We start from the raw sequence: 21,768 nt of genomic DNA, 5'->3' as shown, positions 1-21,768 counted from the left end.
GGAATTCCTGAATAAATGGAAAATAAAGGCGGAATGAAAAACAAAAATTCACAGATAGCCTCAAATTCTGTAATCCATTGGAAAAGTTTTGGAGATGGACAATTGTGGTTATACAGAGTATAGGTATATTCAATGTCACTGAACTGTACTCAATGCTTAAAATGACAAGGTATGTTGTGTATATTTTATCACAAAAAAATAATGAAAAAACACACCGTGTTACTAGTTTCAACTTCATTCTGGTCCGCATTAAGACTTTATTTTTTAGACCTCCTGTCCATCTGATCTCAGCATTGCTCCTCTGTGGAAGGTGCTAATGAGCTGGGGGAGGAAAAAGGGGGAGCAGCTGGAGGGTGGGGGACAGGGTAAGAGATGCCAGCATCATGTTTGCTTAATGAATGTGCTGGCACCGGGGGTCTACTGGAGGTGAGCACTTTCTCCTTTGAGTCTTTTGATCAGCTGGAATCATAATCAAGCTAAGACGCACTGTGCTTTCCTGTTATACAAACCCAAGGTTACTTCTAGAATACACTCCAAAGTAATATGTGGCAAACTTTAATGAATGAATCCTGGTTTTGAAAAGCAATGCACACTTTGCCTACTTCTAAAAAGGGATTTGAGGCAGTGGGAAGTCGCTGATTGAAGAGACAGGAAAGAGATGTCTGTCCTGGGGCCTCAACCCGCCTGGAGTCTCCTGCGGACAGTACCTGGGATGGGTATCTCTGAGCACCAGGGATAATGTCTCCAGGAGGCACACCCCATCCATAAGGGACAAGGGTCTGTAGGTTCCACTAGGAGATTCTTGGTAGGTAAAAAGCACTTGTAGTGCAAGTGTGAGAGAGAACAAGAGTTTGGATCCCGAAGACTCACATAAAGGCTTCATGAGCCTGGTGACCAGTGTGTGATGCCATGGTGTGGGAGGCAGACATAGGAAATCTTTCCAACAAGCTGCCAAGCCAGACTGGCTGAAGTAGCCAGCTCTGGGTTGGTCCAAAGACCTTGCAGAGAGAGATCAAGGAAGATATCTGATGTCAACCTTGGGCCTTGGGTATGTGTGCACGTGCACACACACACACACACACACACACAAACATGGGCACACACACGTACACTCATCTACATGTGAACACCCATACACACAAGTATACATACATACACACACACACACACACACACACACACACACACACACACACACACACATTTTAGGGAGGAAGAGAGTGCTTCCAACAAGGTATGGTGGCACACACCTTTATTCCTGCAACTGGGAGGCAGAGGCATGTAGATCTCTCTGAGTTCAACATCAGCCTGGTTTATATAGCAAGTTCCAGGCCAGTCAGATCTATATAGTGAGACCCTGTCTAAAAATAATAATAATAATAATAATAATAATAATAATAATAATAATAATAATAATAAGCTTCCTTGTAGCACTAGAGATAGCTTATGGCTACTTAGAGTCCTCAGTTGCCCGCAGAGATATCCTCCTCTGACACCTACTTTGTGCCAACTTTAACTGTTCCCTACCCTCTTCAACTCACCTCATAAGTATCACTTATACTCAAATCCTCATTTCAGTCTGATTTAGGTGGAGTTGGTGGACCCCTAAATTATAACAATTACCAACTAGCATTCAGTATGCGTTTAGATTCTTCATGAGTGAGGTCAAGAAAACAGTAAGCCCCACTTCTTATTGGAGTGGAGTATAAATCTTTTGTGACTCAGATGTTTCCTCTTTCTGTGAATTACTTTGGCATCACAGGACCAGCTGGCTCCTCCTGGTACTTACAATCTGGGAAGCCCTCCCTGCTAAGCGACAAGGGCTTGGGCCCATCTTGGGTCCAAGAAGCGTTACTCAAGGAACGAAAGAGTTTATAAGGACTCTGAAGAAAAACAAAACAAAGCTGGTTTTCCTAGCAAGAATGAGATGGGATGAACTACACAGAGGGACAAACAGAAGCCATGTGTATTCAGAGTCATCAGCAGAACCCTAAGGTACTAGCTAGGCTGGTTTTAGTTACTTAAAAACACACTAAAAACTCCACTATGAGCTATGGTCTACATCCTCCTCCTTAGCGTTCAGAGACAACTTTGTGACTGTGCACTGGTTAGGAGGGGGTGACAGTGAGACCCTTCCAGCCCCCAGGCAAGGCTGGAAGAGGCCTGTATTTCTTCTTTGGATGCCTTCAACTACTAGAAGAGGTCTGACTTAATTTCCCTGAAGCCACTAGTTAGACAGACAATGATAGATGGATAGGTGTGAAAACTCACACTTGTTGAGTTTTCTCAGCCCAGGTGGCAGGAATCTGAGTAAAGACACCGTCAAATGACCCAAGCCATAGCTACCAACTGACTGCAGCCACATGAGAAGTCCAACTGACCACCACATTTGTAAGCAAAGTAGGTCCAACTGACCACCACATTTGTAAGCAAAGTAGGTCCAACTGACCACCACATTTGTAAGCAAAGTCAGTCCAACTGACCACCACATTTGTAAACAAAGTAAATCCCTCATCCTCTGTTCTCTTCCTCTCCTCCCTCATCCTTCTCCTCCTCTTGCTAGTCTCCTTTCTTTGGAGGCACTTAAGAGCAAATCCAGGACTTTGCACATGCTAGGTAAGCATCCTCTCACCGAGCTAGACCTCCAGTTTTAAATGTCATCCATCCATCCATCCATCCATCCATCCATCCATCCATCCATCTGTCTATCTATTCATCCATCCATCCATCCATCCATCCATCCATCCATCCATCCATCCATCCATTTTTAAGTTATCCTTTCCTTTTAGGACGATTGCCACAGCAACAAATTGATTTGGAGGCAAGTGACTGAATGTCCAACTTTAATGTAACATTTGTTCATAGTGTCGACATAAAGTCTGAGGATAGTTCTTGGGTCCATTTGTTCAGCTGCTCAGCAATGTCAAGGCCTCGGGTCAGCATGCTAGGGAACATTTTGGCTTGTCCTCATGAGAGTGGGACAGCAGCTTCAGATCTGAGCAGCACACTCTCATACAAAACTCAAAGGTGGCCGAAGGGCTGCTTCCCTCTGCACCTCTCTTTTTCTGTCCTTTTGCAGACTGTCCCCTTGAATCTTTCTGGGCATGACTTAGTTGCTAGGATGGCTGGGCAGTGGATATCATTATGTTAGTTTCTAACGTAAGAAGGTGGCTCTGATACTATGGGAAAGGAGTGTGGGGCTGGCTGGTGAATGAACCATGCAGAGTGTTCTTTTCAAATGAATTTCTAGACAACTGAACTTACGTTGTCAGCTACAAAAGTTTAATTATTTTCACCCTTTATAATGAAAGTCTACGATAATTTCTGTTTAAAGTTTTCTGCTGATTTTTTCCCCACTTGAGCCTGTTCTATCTTTTCAAGGGTTATGGAATCTGCCCGGCAACATGGAGACTATTCCTGGGCTCCTGGAGGGCTGGTTTGTGGTAATGTCACCATCCATGGCAGCCCTTGTACTTCTCCTCTGGCCTGGTTTCGACTGCCTTCTTAGTTTGGTGTCTACATTTGTTTGGCTCCCCTCATTTCTCATGACTCATAAGCCCACAGAATCATGCTTTGAATATTACTTCTTAACACAGCAACTTAGAACAGCCAATATTTCTAACCACCTGTACTTCATTTTGAGGGTGACTTAACTGGGTGCTTCTGGATCAGCATCTCTCTTCAGACTTCAGGTAAGATGTTGGCAGGATCTACATTTTCCAGCAGGTCACTCAGTGTTGGTGGGAGGCCTTAGCATCCTATCTTTCTGTGGGATTGTTTCGTTCCTCAGCATGGCAGTTATCTTTCCCTAGCCTAGACCAAATGACCTCAGACAGAAAAGTAGAAGCCAAAGCTGCTCAGAACCTGGCCTGGCAGAAGTAGCCTGACTTCACTTCTGCACACTTCTTTAGGTCACACAACTTAACAAGGACCCAGTGTGCAATGAGAGTCCTCTAGGGTCTGAGTGTCAGTCAGGAATGGGGGAACAATGGGGCCACACTGGAGGCTGTATACCATTCTCCAAAATGACTTTAACAATACTGACAGCAATCTCTTCTGTTTTGAGCTCTTGTTATGGTTTCTGAAAAGAATGTGTAACTGGTTTCCTCCCATTTAAAAAATAGTTTTGTTTCCTCTTGGCTGGGTATGGAAGCAGTTCGATGTCTGAGTTTGAAGTCAGCCGGGGTATATACTAGGGCCCTATTTCAAAAAAGAAAAAGGGTTGTGTGTAGAAGCCATGGGGGGAGTTGGTAGGAGGTGGAGTGGAAATGATATAACACAGTACTTATGTATGAGATTCTCAAAAAAAATTGTTTTTTCTATGTCATGTGTCACATAAAAGTTCCAACTATCATTGATTAATTCTCTTCTTTTCTGTGGTTATGGGAACTAAATCCAGGGCTTCTCAATGCTAGGCAAGTATTCTAGCCCTGAGCTACATGCTCAGCCTCAGTTTCTACTATTAGAAGATGTTCCTGGTACTTTTAACTATCTTCCTTCAGATGTCTTTTTAGCCTTTTGATGCAGAACTTTCCCTGGCTTTGGGGTGTATGGTGGTTTGAATAGGAATTGCCTGTATAGGCTCATAGATTTAAATGCTTGGTCATTAGGAAGCAGCACTACTTGACAGGGATTCGGAGGTGTGGCCTTGTTGGAGTAGGTGTGGCCTTGATGGAGGAAGTATGCCAGCGTAGGTAGGCTTTGGGGTTTAAAATGTTCAAGCCAGGTCCAGTGTCTCACTCGCTGCCTGCTGCCTGCAGATCCAGATGTAGAACTCTCAGTTACCTCTCCAGCACCATGTCTGCCTGCATGCCTCCATGCTTCCTGCCATGACTTTAGTAGATTAAAGCTCTGAAACTATAAGCAAGCCCCAGTGAAATGTTTTCCTTTATAAGAGTTGCTGTGGTCATGGTGTCTCTTCACAGTCACAGAACATTGACTAAGACAGGGTGCTTTGGAGCTTTGCCTCAGATGGAGGTAGCTGTGAAATAGGACTTGTGCTTCAGTGTTCCCAAGACATCAGGCTCAAGCTGTCCTCTTGCAGCACTTAACCTCAGATCACACTCCTGCATGCTTTTCTCCTTCTCCCACCCCAGCATCGCCTTCCCTTGCCTCTGCTCCCCGGGGGAATTCCTCTTTAAGAAGATACTGACTTCAGAAGCCTAGTCCAGGGTCTAGGGGAACCTACTCTAAGACAATCCTTACTTAGGACAGGTGTCTTTTAAAAAAAAGTTTTTTTGTTTGTTTTGTTTTTTTTTTGAGACAGGGTTGGGATTTGAATACATGATCCTCCTACCTGAGACTCCAGAGTACTGGGATTATAGGCATACACTACCATACCAGGCCCTTGGTTCCTAAAGTCTGCAAACATGTTTTTAGAATCAGTCTAAGAAAAGCAAGAGAGAATTTCCTTATAAGATTATTCATGATTTTAAAATACTCAGCAAAACTTAAGGCAGCCAACCTACAAGTGTATTAAAACCCGAAGAGGGAGCCCAAATATCAGAACAAGGGGAGGTGCACTCATTTATCTACTAAAGCACTTGGTACTATCTCTGTTCTCAAGCTCCAGGTATTCTGAGCATCTAAAGAGGGTCAGAGAGCCGGGTACCATGTACTAATGACATGCTAGTAAGTACCTGATCCTCTGAACTTACAGTGGGAGCCGCTAAGCTCACAGGAAGTCTTCTTCCAGGAGCTCTGTTGGCTGCACCCATCTCACCAGAAACATGAAGAAGGAGATCAAACCTCTGAGGCCTGTGTTTGGTTCATGGCAACATCCTTGATTATCTGGTGTGTTTTTGCTCTTAGAATTTCAGCTTCTCCTGTGAGGCACAAGGTGATACTTATGCGTTCATTAGCTTATCAACAGGCTGGGAGTTAGCTTGCTTATCCTTTCAGATGCCTGAAATGTCTATTCTTGTAGTTTTCATCCATCACTGGTGAACTTCTCCTAAGGAAGACCATGTATGGAAACTATGCTCAGAGAGTCTTGCTGCCTTGGTCACGTTGGGTGGTTACAGCAGTCTCCAGTTGACAGACACTTGGAATCTCACTTCCGTAGCAGTCTCTCTTGATAGTCTGGTGCATACTCCCTAAATGTGCACATTGTTCTGGAAGCAACATTTTCCCCACGTACTCGAGAGCACTCTCTTTGGGATAGGTTTACAAGCTCAGAGTGGGATACATCTCTTAACAATGAGACAAATAATGTTCACTTGGAATGAACATTTGTACAAGAGCAGCCTCCTAACATTTGTGTGTGTGTGTGTGTGAAAACGTAGATATTCCCAAGAACATGACTGACATTCTTTATACCTACCATAGCTAAGCTCTGCAAAAGTCTTTTTGTGTGCTTAGAGGCTTCAGAGCTGGTATTCGGGCCTACTGGTAGACCTGCTTTGCCCTTCAGGGTCTGTTCTGTACTGTTCCCCGATACCTTCCACTTCCATCTTTCACAGAAAGTGCTTCAGCACAGTCCATCTTCACTAATGGTTGTTTCTTCTGTTTTGATGGATGCGGTGAAATCTGGAAATTTAAATTCTCATGTATTGCATCTTTGTTCTTTTATCTCTTTTCTCCCAAAGATGCATAATACCATTTTTAGTGTCTTCTTTAGACTGAGTCTTTGAACTTAACTGTATTTGGAGCTTTGTTCCCTTTGGTATCATTTAGATCAAGACGTGGCTAGGTCCACAGTTTGTCCACTCACCAGGTAAATTCACAGACTGTCAATTCAATCAAACCAGGGCTCTTCTTTTCACCTTTTCAATTGTTTTTCTTTGTCAAGCCAGATACAATAATCAGACAGGGGTAGGGTTATCTAAAGAATCTGAGGTGTCCCCCTAGAATGTTTTGAAATTGAAACGAAAACCTGGTGATTGTTACAAGTGGCTGTTCTATGTGTAAAGAGATAAATAGTTGCAAACCAGCTGTGGGGAGATCCTGTCCTTTGTGTGCCACATTCTGCCGGAAGTGGTCATTGTCACGTGTGCCCTAGCAGCAGTCTACCGTGAAGCTGTAGGTTTAGTTCTGGGAGAAATCTATCATCTGTACTCATATAACCATGAAAAGTGCCGACTCGTTAATGAAAGAAACTAACCTTCTCCCCACCTCATTGTTACTGTAGGAAAAACCTACTTTCAGAAAAACTGACACTATCAAAATGTACAAAGTTGCCATAAATTACTGTCTGTGGCTCAAGCAGCAACGCTGGGAAGAATCTCTAGACTGGAGGAAGAGCCCTGTATCCTCATACAAATGCTAGTGGCACTGATGGTCTAGGATGCTGCTGTACACAGAACTACCTAGGAGTGATCTAGGACAGTCCTTTAGGATGGATGATGATCACATGTACCAGGAAATCTTGCCTCACAGCTCGACCTTTATGCATTTGGTCTTTACTTGGAAACACCAGGGAAGGGCAACCTATTCAACAAATATTTCTGAACACCTGCATAGTTCTAACAATTGATAGGAACCAAGGGAGAGTTGAGAATGGAGCTCCCCTGGTCCCTGATTTCTGGAAGCATAAGGCCCTGTTATGAGAAGAGTTCACTTGGGCCATGTCTACACAGACAGTGCTATCCATCTGACAAAGACCAGGGTAGATTCTGAGGAATTTGAGAATACAGAGAAGACAAGTCCCAATCATGCTCAACCACTACAGTCAACCACCAAATGTTTGTAGTGTATATACCACAGAATCTTGGGTATCTGGTTTAGGCTCTCTGGGCTGTTTTCCACTCACACAGGGACTCAAGCTGATAGAGGTGCTGACCCATCTGAGTCAGATGATTTGTAGGCTGAGGGAGCAGATGAGGAAGAAGACCTGAGCTGACCATTTTCCTTGGAATTCACTTTTCACTGACGCTTGTGCTCGAAAGGTCCACACAGCTTCTGTTCACATTTGCTTGGTGTAAGTTATGGAGGCTTTGTGGAAAACGAGCAGAGAACAAAGGACAGAGCAGTTTGGGAACAATGAAAGAACTGTCATTTTCTGGAAATATCAGGGCTAGTTATCAAGTTGGGGGCAGGGCAGGTCATTCGTGGGTTTTGCTTCTGGATGATGGAAACCTCTTTGAATTTTACCCAGGAAAACAGTATCATAGTCACCATCTGTCTTAGCTAGGGTTTTATTGCTGTGAAGAGATAGCATGACCACAGCAACTCCTATAAAGAAAACATTTAATTGAGACTGGGTACAGTTCAGAGGTTTAGTCCATTATTGTAATGATGGAAGCATGGCGGCACTCAGGCAGACTTGGTGCTGGAGGAGCTGAAAGTTCTACATCTTGATCCACAGACAGCAGGGAGAGACTGCCATACTGGGTGTGGCTTGAGCATCTGAGACCTCAAAGCCCACTCCCAGGGACACACTTCCTCCAACAAAGCCACATCTACTCCAACAAGGCCATACATCCTAATAGTGCCACTCCCTATGAGCCAAACATTCAAACATGTGAGTCTATAGGGGCCAATGCCTACCTACTCTACCATCATTGTAGGAGTCACTGTTCATTGTGCCCAATGTATACCAGGTACCATTCTACTTTATGTATATTGTCTAATTTGTCCTTGTAATGACCTTTGGGAAGGCACTTTTCTCATCTCTACTACACAGATGAGGAAATGGAAGTTCAGAGAGGTTAAAGAAGATTTCCAAGTTTGCACAGGTACCAGGTGCTAGAGAAAGCCCAATTTTCTCAAACCCAATTTTGAATTGTATGGATTCTTTACTATTGATACATTAAAAACAAAAACGTTGTCCTGGCTCCATGTTTAACAGAGACCATGAGTTCCAAATGAGATTAAAATGTGTACACCACTGCCTGTCCCTGAAACTGTAAGCCTGTGAACACTAACTTAATGAATGCTATGTCTAGACAGATAAGAAGAATCAAACAGATTGCCATAAAGAACACATAGAGAAGGTAGAGAGTTAGTTTGAAGACTATTTAATCAACCAGGGGACATCTCCATTTTGCTTTGGAACCAAGCCAAGCAATTTACATTACAGAGCTTGATCCAACTACATATGTCTTTGCCTGCTGAATTATGGCCCCTTTCTGCCCACCTCTTTTACATGTTAACAGGGAACTTGGGAGCTGCCCTCTGGAAGGATCAGAGGCAGTGAGCTGTAAGTTCTATGGGCTGCTATCCCCCTGGGATGTTATTACCAGAGATAAAAAATGTTTTCCTTGAACTTTATTGTTCAAATAGGGAAGCCATGTATAAACAGTAGCTGCGAAGGAGGGTCCTTTTCATCCTTATGGCTTGTATCAGGAAAGCTTTATGTAATTTTGAAGCAGCACAGGAAGAGTTTTGAAGTGTTTGTAGGAGTTTGGGAAGTAGCTCTGAGGCTCCTAATTTTTCACTCCTATGGATGTTGTCACAATTCCTGAAGTGTGTAGCGAAGCAGTGAGCACGCATTCAATGGATTCTATCACTTTCTTGAATTTCATGCATGTATAGTCTTTGCGGTTTTGCTCACAGACAATCTATAGGGAACTACATTGGCAAGACCCTAAAGATGCTAGCACTTTTTCCTTCTGGATTTCAGTCCCAACTCTCAATCACCTGACAGTCTTACTTGCCTCTGAATGTTTATGAATGGAATTCTCCACATACATCCTCTTACATTTGACTTCTTTTATTTGTACCATGTTTGTGAGATTCATCCAGGTAGTTATAGTTCATTCATTCTGACAGCAGACAGCATTTCACCATTGACCAATTCCTGACCTCTTTGTCCATTCTTCTTGTGATGGGCCTTTAGCTTTGAAGTATAAAGGCTGTGTCTATGAACGCTCCAGTCATGTTTTTGGTAGACACATACCTACATCTACTTTGGAGGAAAATTGCCAAGCTCATGGATTTCTGGCTCTAGGAGAGATGGCCGGTTTTCCACAGTGACTTTAGAAGCCAACATGTGTGGCAAGTCGTAAGTTTCTAAGGCATATATGTTTTGGGATTCTCTGGTAATATTACTTTCCAAGAAGAAAGTTCAGAGCAGGCCTGGGGTAAGAGTGATTTGACAAGGTTGATATCCTGGGAGAAAACTACCCTGGCCTGCCTGTAGCCTCAGCAAATAATGTTGTAGTGTCAATCACAGTAACATTTACAAGCTTCAGCTGCCTCTGCCTTCTTGAACACACAGATGTTCTGGGAAACTCATCAGGAGGCAAATGTGTGCAGACATGCTCAGATTAGCCAATGGCAAAGCTTTTTGCAAGAGTGATCCCTCCTCTTCCCCTCCCTGCTCCTCCCTCCTGCAAGGCCACCGCTATGAAGCTGACTTCCATGTTTCTTTCGTAATAACACAGCATTTCCTCTGCCTGCCCAACAGCCAGAGACTGCTCTCCTGGCGTGCACAGTGCCTGGGTTTGCTTGCCAAGACAGAGCCCGGCGAAGCTTCCACATAATCATTTCCAAACATTAAAATGGCCCCATTGTCATTACAGCAGGGAGATTGAATTCGCCTCATCAAAGCCGAGTGTGACAGGTGACTCAATAGGACGGTGCCAAGCGCAGAGGCAAGAAGATTAGCAGGGCACTGATATCATTATTTCCGCCTATCACAGATTCGGCAGGGAGGCAATTGTAATTTCTGGGCTTATTAGTCTACATTCGGAGGGAAAAACCGAGTGATAAAACTCACGGTGACAGCTAGGCATTTGTGCAGCAAGTGCTGTCACCGTGACACTTAGAAAATGCCAATGTGACTACGTCCTCATAATCCTCACTAATAGAGGTTAAAGCCGGGCACAAAGGCACCCTTATCAGTGATCAGTCCACTAATAACATTTGCATTTTTAAGTTAAATATGGTAAGGAAAAGAGTAAGTAGTTCTTTGCAGTTGAAACAATTAATTTCACACTGGAATTAGAAAACAGAGCCCAAATTTTCCAGGTTCCTTATCTCTTTGATCGCTTGCAAGAATCCTCCAAGGGAAGAGATGAGAGCGGTGTGGAGAACAATGTTCCGGGCGGTATCTATTGCCTGTGAAACTGTCGATAGGAGAACATCACTAAACTCCTGAAATTAGATTTCTGCCCCCCTCCAGCTGACACACAATGCTGCTCAAGGACTTAAAACTAACCAACGCAGTGGAAAATATCTTTGCATGCTTAACGTATTCCTGTTTAATGGTCCCTGTTTTGCCAGTCAGAGGTACATTAAATCACCTAATCCCAAATCTAAAGAGCCAGGGTGGGTCAGACATCACAACCATGGATGACAGACGCAGAGTGCCACTGACTCCTGAGAGTCTTCCCAGCCCTCCTGATTTACATGACTCTCCCATAATGAATATGTTTGCAAAGGGCATTTTCCCCCATGGCATTGGCAACAACAATACAAGAACCCCGAGATTCTTTTTGTAGATAATACCAGAATGGTATTTTCATAGCCAGACCTTGGAAAAAGAAATCACCTAGCTTGGGGGAATGCATTAGAATCCCAATTTTATTTTGCTGGAAACATTACAGGTGGCAAGCCGTTACTGCCTCCCATTTAAATAAGAGACCAATTAAGAAGACTGTGTAATTCAATTCTTGAGTGAGTGCCACCGAATTCAATTTGTTTCAAGTCAATGAATATAATGCAAAGTTATTAACAAAAAGGTCAGGGGCTGTGAAGAAAGCATACACACAGGATGGGACATTGGTAATTAGTACACATTTGGAATGTGCTGGTATGCTGGCATACAGTGGAGACAATCTTAACAGGATTAGATGCTAATAAACTTTTAAGTCTGTGTTGTTGCATATATATATATACATATATATGTATATATATATATATGTATACACACACACATACACACACACACACATTCACACATACATACATATATACAAAAATTATCCCTGTTTCTAGCACTGGAGAGTAAATACAATGATTGGTTAGGAAAGCCATACATGTCAATGAACAGCCTTAGCAAGTTCTTGGTCAGAGCCATGCTCAAGTAAGGGTCTATGATTCTGAGTTGGGAAGCTGGGTACACTGCCCTGGTATCATAGAGGCCATCTACATGGGCTACCCCTCTGAATTTAGGAATTCATATTTTCAAATGTGTCAAAGAAGGGCAGCTAGGGATAACAGGGCTCATATATGTGTGTGTGTGTGTGTGTGTGTGTGTGTGTGTGTGTGTGTGTGTGTATGTGTGTGTGTGTGTTGCTGTGTGTGTCTGTGTCCCATTTCTATTTGGTATAGTAGGAAGACTTCCGAACTTCATAGACACTGTTTAAAGATCTACGGATGTGAGGCAAAGGCAAGCACAGACATAGCAGTGACCCTGGTCACACACACACAAATGCACACATACTGCATGCCCCTCATTGTCACAGTGTGACCATGCATCTGCCCCAACCAACCCACAGTAGTTTGATGCATATTGTGCAGCATGTTCCTGTGACTGGATGCACTGAGTCTCTTGTCTTTCTCACTTCTTTTCATCAGCACCTTCTGATAGCATGGCACAATGCACAGTGTTTCTAGAGTGTTTCTGGGGGACTGGAACAAAATGATTAGCAGGAATCAGTGGTTAATACAGTGTAAAGATAGTTGACAACAGAGTATTATACATTTCAAAATTGCTAAGAAGAAAAATTTCAAATGGTACCAACATACCCAGATGTGGTTGTCATACCTGCAACCACAGGACTCAGGAGACTACGATAGGATGATCCCAAATTTGAGGTCTGCCTGGGCCATATATTTTTACTAGGATATATTAATTATATATAATAATACATTTTATTATGATTTGTTCATATATGTATGTGATATATTTAATTCTATTCACCCCTGTTATCCTCTTACATTTCCACAGATTGTCTTCCTCTACCTAGGTAGTCACCCTTCTACTGTCATGTCTTTTTACATGTATTTATTTATTTATTTATTTATTTATTTATTTATTTACTTATTTTGTGTGTGTGTGTGTGTGTGTGTGTGTGTGTGTGTGATTGCACATGCCACTAACTATGTGGAAGACAACTGGAAAGAGTCGATTCTCTTCTTCCACTATGTGGGATCTAAGGATCACACTCAGGTCCTCAGGCTTGTTGGCAAGTGCCCTTACATGCTGGACTTTCTTGCCACCCTCATGTCTTTATAACAGCATTAACTTCTGTGTATTGTATTAATTTGTAGCTATTGTAAGTAGAATTGTTCACTTAGTTTCCTTTTAAAGTTAGAGTTATGTGACACCATTTGTGGGCAGATGTGAATAAATATCTACTCAACCCAGTTAGGAAACTGACAACAGATCAAAGTACGTCCAAATTCCAACTTGGTAAATCAATGAGTTTTGCTGGAGTCCTTTTTAGGAATATGGACAAGGAGTCACTTACAGAAGTAGAAATGACTCAAAGACAGCTGCATCATCAAAGCCCAGCCCATCACAGATGGCAGTTCACAAACACTAGAAACCTGGAGCACTCTGCACAGTCTGTGGGCAGCTCAACAGGTAGGAGGGTATCATCTCTCAGTAGTCAGTTGGTCTGAGCTTTTTCCAGGAAGTTTGTTTGGTCTTTGCTTCTTTTAGGCAGTCAAGCTGGTCTTTGTTTCTTTTAGACTCTCAGCAGTCTTCACTGTTTATATACTCTTGGGGAGGGAGTGGTCTAGTGAATCTTGTTAGTTTCAGGGACTTCCTGAAGCTACTCTGAGTTGTCTACTTCCTGTCTTAATGAGCACCCCCTTGAGATGGAGTGTTTTACCTCCTTTAGAAAATCCTGTTGTTTTACCTCCCTGCAAACATTGTTTTAAAATATCCTACTATTTCACCTCCCTTTTCTTGTCACATGTCTTAAGTTTCCCTCCAAGATTGAAAATTTTAACCTTGGAGGTAATTACTATAGAACAGATACTTGATAGAAACACTACTAATTTTTTTGGGGGGAAGGGAGTTATCAACTCTGTATCTTTCAATTTAAAAGAATTTATTATTTCTTTTTTGTGATGTTATATAATACCTATGTATATATTATATGTATTTGTGTTCATGTAATCAGCAAACAATGACAGTTTCACTGTTTTATTTCATATTTTGGTGCCTTTGTTCTTCCTCTGGCCTGAATTTTCTTGCAGTGACTTCTAGTTGAATAGAACTTGGCATCTGTATTTTATAGAAAATACTTAGTTTTCCACATGGATTGAGTGGAATAAGCAAGAGCAGTTCTAGGAGGCAAGTTTATGGCAATAAGTACCCACATTAAAAGAGAAGAAATGTCTCAACAAACAACCTAATTTTACACCTCAAGGAATGAGAAGAACAAACCCTGAAGTCATTAGAGTGAAGGAAACAATAAAGATAGAAATAAGTGAACTGGAGACTAGAGGAATAACAGTTTTGGGTTTTTTTTTAATTAAAAATCTTTGTTACACAGCCGGGTGGTGGTGACACATGCCTTTGATCCCAGCACTCGGGAGGCAGAAGCAGGAGGATCTCTATGAGTTCAAGGTCAGCCTGGTCTACAGAGCAAGATCCAGAACAGGCACCAAAACTACACAGAGAAACCCTATCTCCAAAAAAACAAAACAAAAAAATCTTTATTACAGTGTGTGTGTGTGTGTGTGTGTGTGTGTGTGTGTGTGTGTGTAGATGTAATGGTGTGTGTGTTTGTGTGTGTAAATACTTGTCATGGCATATGAATAGAGGTCAGAGGACAACTGTGGGAATCGGTTCTCTCCTTCTACCTTGTATATTTCAGCAATCAAATTCAAAGTCTTCAGACTTGGTGACAAGTGCCTTTATCCACAGAACCATCTTGCCAGCTTGTATAGATTTTTTTTAACAAAATAAACATGGTAGACAACTTCAAGGAAACAACATTTTACAGACACAATAGAGCTGATGCACACATGAATTCACAGAGACTGACAACCTGCATAATCTCAAGCCAGACCAAACCCCAGAAAAGATGTAGGAAATTGGGCAAAACCCTCACCCTTGGCCAAGAGCCTGTTTGAAACTGATAACTTCTGGGAGAGGGCGAATCAGCTGTGTTCAGTGGAGTGGCACTGGGCATCAGCCATACCCAGGGCAGCCCCATGTTCAGGAGTAGTTGGGCAATAAAACTAGACTCCATATTTTTTAGTTTTTTCTTTATTTTACTTTAAGAGAGAGAAAGAACATGAAGTTGGGCAGGTAGAGAGTGGAGAAGATCTGGGAGAAGTTGGAAGATAGGAAAGAATATGATAAAATATATTGTATGAAATTCTAAAAGAACAAACAAAAACATTTCAAAAAGAAATAAAGAAAAGGGGTTAAACTGAGCAAGAAAATGAGGCAGTTTCCAGTAACATAACCCTGTCTTCATCTTTGTAGTGGGACATTCAGGACAAACTCTACAACCACAGAGGTCCCTTCATCAGGAAACTTATTTCCAAGTCAGCCTTTGCTAGAGAGGCTCACAAGAAATGTGATACCCCAGAAATTACACAAGAGGAGGGAGGTCCAGGTTGCTAAGGACAAGGTCAAGGTCAAATACAGGCCTGGTGTAACACCTATAATTCCTATGACAATGACCAACTGCAAATCTTTTCAAGGCTCATGACTGGAATAACTTCCCACCCAGGGAATGACGTTGGGCACAAGGGTAAGAGAAGCTGGAGAAACCCCAGCAGCTCTGTGCATTCGGGAGACTTCAGGGACATCAAGTTGGAGACAGTAGAGGGGAACCGTTATGTCCATCAGATCTTACAAACCCTGTAAAAAGAATTGCACTGGGAATGCAGGATGAAGCCAGTGTTCAAAGTGGTGTTGATGATCTGCACACTTCCCCAGGGTTCACCTCTGTCCAAGCTGTCAATGGCTCTTCACCTTTCGACATCTTTCTACAGTCGATGGGTAACTACTGCAGACACCTGGAGGCACACCCAGAAGGGTAAGAAAGCCAGAGAGACACTGGCTGAGGTCCTGGAGGCAGACAGGCTTGCCAGGCAGGAACTAAGGGGACTAAGACATACGTTCTGAAAACTAAATGAGAAACTGGGAAACATGAGTGTGGTGGCCTCTGTACGTTCTCCATGAAGAAACGTTGTTTTACTTGTATGTCTTTAAGTCACAAGCCTACCATGATAACAAAGATGTTATACTCAAATCACTATTTTTAAAGCTCTTTTTGAAGGGCAAGAATGTGTCCAGTAGTGTTTTAAATAATAAAGATTGTTTTCGGTTTTCATAGAAATGCTCTGAAATAGATTTCACATAAAAATATCCTTTAGGTCAGCTGTGGTCCACACTAAGGCTCTGGGATAGATCCACCAGCAACCCACAGAGTAAAGGAAATGCCTTATTTTATAGCATTTAGATGAGAGGGTCTATGTAACTAGCAATTAGTTTAACAAAGGTACTAGGTAGATTACAAAGCCTTAACTCAGGCTAGGCAGGCCTGGCCAGCTTGAAGCTAAAATCCTTTGTCCCTGCCTACCATGGGGCTGCCACTTGCTAGATGTTTAGCTTCTTTAGTGAAGGTATTAGGTAGCATAGACTGGAACTCTGGTTGCCTTAGGTCTGGGATGGAAGAGAAGCTGAGCGGGTGTGGCTAATCCCCTCTGTAGCGCTATGTCTATGACCAAAAAGTAAGTAGTTTTGTAATATTAGGTTTAGTGGAAGAAGAAAGGGGTTCTTTACTCAAAAAAGTTTACTTTCAGGTTATAGTTTTTAAAATTTGGTGATTATCATAGAGTCTCACTCTGTGGTCCAGGTGGGCCTTGAACTTGATCCTCCTGAATGTTAGGATTACAGGCAAATATTCTAGATCCAACTGAAATCATTTTTATTCACTTTTAGTCTACAGGAGTACTGTAGCCTGAGGGACTACTTTGTGTTTTATAGTAAATATTTCACATATAACACTTATATTGATGAAAAGATAAGCCATGAGCTGCAGTTTTATAGTCCATTATATTGGACTTGTCTTTTTGTTTGTTAATTTTTGTGGAACTCTTTGTTGAAATCCTAAATTATCAATAAAGGTAATGCTGCCATTAAAAAAAAAAAGAAAATGAAAAAACTCAATAAGTAAAAGAAAAAATAAGAGTGAAAACATTACCATCAGTGACAGAGCTACATAGGATCCTAAGAGCCGACTGTGAAGAATTATATACGGGCTGTCAATGGTTCAGCACACAAAAGAAGTTGCCAGCAAGCCTGATGACCGCGTTTAATCCTAGGAATTCACATGGCAGAAGGAGGGAACAACTTCCACAAGTTTTCTCTCACCTCCCAGCACATGGACACACATACACATATACTAAGTAAATACATGTCAAAAAATTAAAATAATGACATACAGACAATTGAATAATGTTGAAGTTGACACATTCTTAGACACTTCACCTACCAAGACCGAATCACACAGAACTAGAAAACCCGAAAAGACCAATAACATGTAAGGAGATTGAATAGATTACAAAAAGTTCTCCATCAAAGGACAGCTGGGACCTAAGGACTTCAGGGCTGAATTCCACCAGACATTTGAAGACCCACTACCACCAGCTCTTCTCAAACTCTCAAAACAAACAAACAAACAAAAAAATGAGGAAGAGGAATACTTTCAGTTTTTCTCATGAAGCCTGATGCCAAAGCCAGACAAGGACATTATGAGGAAAGAAAATTATATGCCGGTATCTTTGAGGAACATAGATGCAAAATTTCTTATATGCTGAGGTTCAACATAGGCCAGTCAATAAACACGACATGCCGGATGAACACAAAACTAACACATTTCACTTTCAGGCAGAGGTCATGAACATCTCAAGCAGTAAGCATTTGGCAAAATTTAACATGCTTCCACGAGAAAAACTCCTATCATGTGGAATATAGAAGAGTTGTATCACAGTGTAACAAAGGCCAAATATAAGATGCTCACAGCCAACATTCATTACATTCAATAGTGAAAATTAAACTGCACTTAACAATTAATAAAGGAGAATGTTAGAGCAGCCTTTGAGTTGACTTGTTTGGTTTCTTATTACTGTATCTTAAGAGTCCTTTACGTGTATGTTTTAGGTACAAGGCTTCTCACCGGGTATATTTCTTCTTGTCTGAGACTCATACTTCCATTCTCTTAATAGTGCCTTGCGGAGAGATGGAGTTTTCTTCCAGAATAATCTTTGATAATGTGTCTAAACTGGTCATTACCAAGATCAAGATCGTTCAGCCTTTCTCCTATGCCATCTTCTAGGAACTTTGTATTTTGCCTTTACGTCTGTGATCCATTTCGAATGGTGTGTGTGTGTGTGTGTGTGTGTGTGAATGATGCAAATTTAATGCTTAGGTTTTTAAATTTTAAATACTTTTTTTGGCACGTGGGTGTCTAGTTGTACTACTGCAAACTAGAGTCACCAGGGAAGAGGAACCTCAACTGAAGAATTGCTTCAGCTGGACTGGCCTGTGGGCGTGTCTGTGGGACATTTTCTTGGTAGATGGTTGATATGGGATGGCTCAGTTCACTGTGGGCAGTGCCATCCATGGGCTAGTGGTCCTGAGTTATATAAGAAAGCAGGTTAAGCAAGCCATAGGGAACAAGCTACTAACCAGCACCACTCTATGGCCTCTGCTTCAGTTTCTGCCTCCAGGTTCCTTCCCTAATGTCCCCCATTAGATGGAGTATAACCTGGGGGCTGTAAGATGAAACAAATGCATTTCCCCCTGAGTTGGTTTTGGTCACAGTGTCTACCTCAGCAATGGAAGCAAACTAGGGCAGTCTCATTGTTCTCTTTGCCCATTCCTTTCACTAGTAATGCCCCATTTTGATTCCCAGAACTTCCCAGAACTTTCTGGAAAGTGTTCAAGTCCGGTAGTGTCACACCCTAGTAATCTTCTTCCAAGTGTTGACTCTCAGGGTCTTTGACTTTTCCATAAAAACTTTAGAATCAGTTCACTGATATCCACAAAGCAATGTTGGATTTTTATTGTAATTGCATTGAACATACCAACAGAAAACTGCATTTTACACCTATCAACAAATTGTGACCACAATATCTTTTATTAAATAAATCTCCAGTATCATCAAATTGTAGGGTGTTCTATTAGTTTTAGGATGACCATGAAATTTTAGCATTCAAACTGGGAATGCAACGTTGGAGTGGGGATGGGGTGGGAGAAGACAATTCCGATAGATAGTTCAGGAACAGGGATGGAGCAGCTGGAGTAGACTTACATGTGAGGTTATCCTGCTGACTGTACTCTTGGGAATTTAAGGGCAAACTTAACTTACTGTTGCAAACAACATGGTAAAGACAGTGACCACACAAACGTAGTCCCACACGTCTTTCCAGTGATTTCTTCAGGATTAATTACTGCGTGTATAACTACTTGGTCAAAATTCATGAAGAGTTGTTATAGGAGCCATTTAGCAAATTAAAAAATTTTAGAACAAATAGTTCATATATGTGTGTGTGTGTGTGTGTGTGTGTGTGTGTGTGTGTGTACACATACATAGTCATTGAAGAAAGAGATGTTTTACATTTTAGATCTTCTAAATTATATCTTTTTTTCTTTTTCCTGAGACAGGGTGTCTTTGACTGTTCTGGAACTCACTCTGTAGACCAAGCCTCGAACTCACAGAGATCTGCCTGCCTCTGTCTCTGCCTCCCAAATGCTGGGATTAAAGGCATGTGCCACCACACCCAGCCTAATAACTCTTATGATAGCCTACTGCTTATGTCATAGCTTTTGGAAAGCTTATAATAAAATTTTATTTTCATATTGTTGCTCAAAAGCAAGTTAGTATTTTTGTTTTTCCTGTTTTAAGATTAACATGGAACTTGGTTACACCACTATTTGTATTTGAATATTTGAAGGTCACTTTAAAGTAGCTAGCCACCATTTAAATTTTTCTTTAAAAATCTGTACTTAAAACTAAATAAAATTCCCTTTTAAGATATTTTAAAACACAAACTTAAAAGTTTGGATTTTTTCCGTTTCTTTTTAAAATTCATGTGGCTCATTTTTGTGTCAGTTTGAAAGGCATGCATATTTTATAGATGGCTTATTCTTTGACACAAACCCATCATTTCTTGCAAAAAGTCTCCGCCTGTGCTTCTACTCCATCATCCCTGCAAGGGAAGCTGGAAAATGTAGCAATTTTGTGGGCAGCCACTTCTTAGCTGCAGCAAAATCTTTAAAGACAGAAAGCACGATTTTAACCAACATTACCTACCCTTGCTCCACCTACAGCATGCATAAGTCATGAAGGAGGTCTGGATGGAGATGAGGGAGAGATGAAAATCTTCAAAATACAATGTATGAAATCCTCAAAGAATCAATAATATATATTTTAAAAAGCCAAAAATCAAAGTGACAATAAATGTTGGTGAGGATGCATGGTCAGAGGAAGCCTCACACGCTGTTCATGAGAATATAAACTGTGAGTCAATATGGCAGTTCCTCAAAAAGACAAAAATAGAACTGTTATACCATCAAGTTGCACCACTGCACTCTGGTTAGAATGTGAAATACTCCCACAGTCATGTGTCTTTGAACTCTTGGTCCCCAGCTGGGGATGCTGTTTTGAAAGGTTGCAGAAACTTTAGGAAGTAAAGTCTTTCTGTAGGAAGTGAGTCATTGGAGGTGGGATATTTTGTTTTTCCGACAAATAAAACTTGCTTGGAGTCAAAGGGTGGAGCAAGCCACTAGTTAAACATAGAGGTTTGGAAGACTATAGAAAGAGGGACAGGAAGTGGTAAGGCGGGGCTAAGACAGGATCTTGCCCTTTTGGGTCAGAGGAACCTGAGAGGTAGGAGCAACACATTACTAGATATATCCCTGAAGGAATATAAGTCAGTACACCACAGAGATACCTGCACATCCATGTTTCCTGCAACATTATTCAACATAACCAAGATATGGAACCAGTCTGGATGCTCATCAACAGAAGGCATGTAAAGAAAACATGACATACATGCAATAAGGTATTGTGTAATCACAAAGAAGAAGAAAATCATGCTGTTGGCAGAAAAAGAATGGAATTGGCATCATGTTAAGGAAAATAAGACAGATGCAGAAAATCGAATGTTGTTCATTTTCTCTCCTTAGGTTAGATCTAGAGCAGAAAGACTTAAAAGTTGAAGAAGGATTATTGAAGAAATATAAGGAGCCTGGAGGAGGGGAAAAGGGGACACAAAAGATAAGGTAGTAAGGGGTGACTGTAGCTAGAGCACATTATATGCATTTATAAAAGTGTCATAATAAAGCCCATTACTTCATACAATTAATATGTGCTAGTACCTAAAACTTAAACAACAAGCGATGGGAGTGCTCTCACTGTGTTCTTTATCTTCTTTATCTTTATCTTTATAAACTGAATGGAAACAAAGATGGAAGCTTAGGAGGTGACAGAGCCACTGCGGGAACCTGTCTCTCACCCTAAGTTGTGGCATGGGGTGGAGGTGTCAGTGATTGTCATATGAATGAGAAATAGTTGCTTTTTTTTTTTTATTTTGTTACTATTGTGTATGTGTTTGTGTGATGTGTGTGCACACATGCCACAGCGCATGACATGAGTGGAGGTCAGAGGACAACTGGGGAGAGTTGGTTCTTTCCTTCTACTGTTGGGTCCAGGAATCAAGCTCAGGTTGCTGGGCTTGGGCAGTAAGCACCTTGACTTGCTGAGTCTGCCTGCTGGCCCGACACCTAGTTTTCAATTGTACTTTAGCCTCAACCTATTTGCATGTGTTTACTATAGTAGCCAAATTCCTCCAATAAAGCCAGGAAACCTGCTAGCATAACAAACATCTGATGGTAGAAAGTCA

This window comes from Peromyscus eremicus, chromosome 4 (assembly GCF_949786415.1).
Source record: "Peromyscus eremicus chromosome 4, PerEre_H2_v1, whole genome shotgun sequence".
Taxonomy (NCBI): Eukaryota; Metazoa; Chordata; class Mammalia; order Rodentia; family Cricetidae; genus Peromyscus; species Peromyscus eremicus.
Note: the sequence above shows the minus strand (reverse complement) of the source record.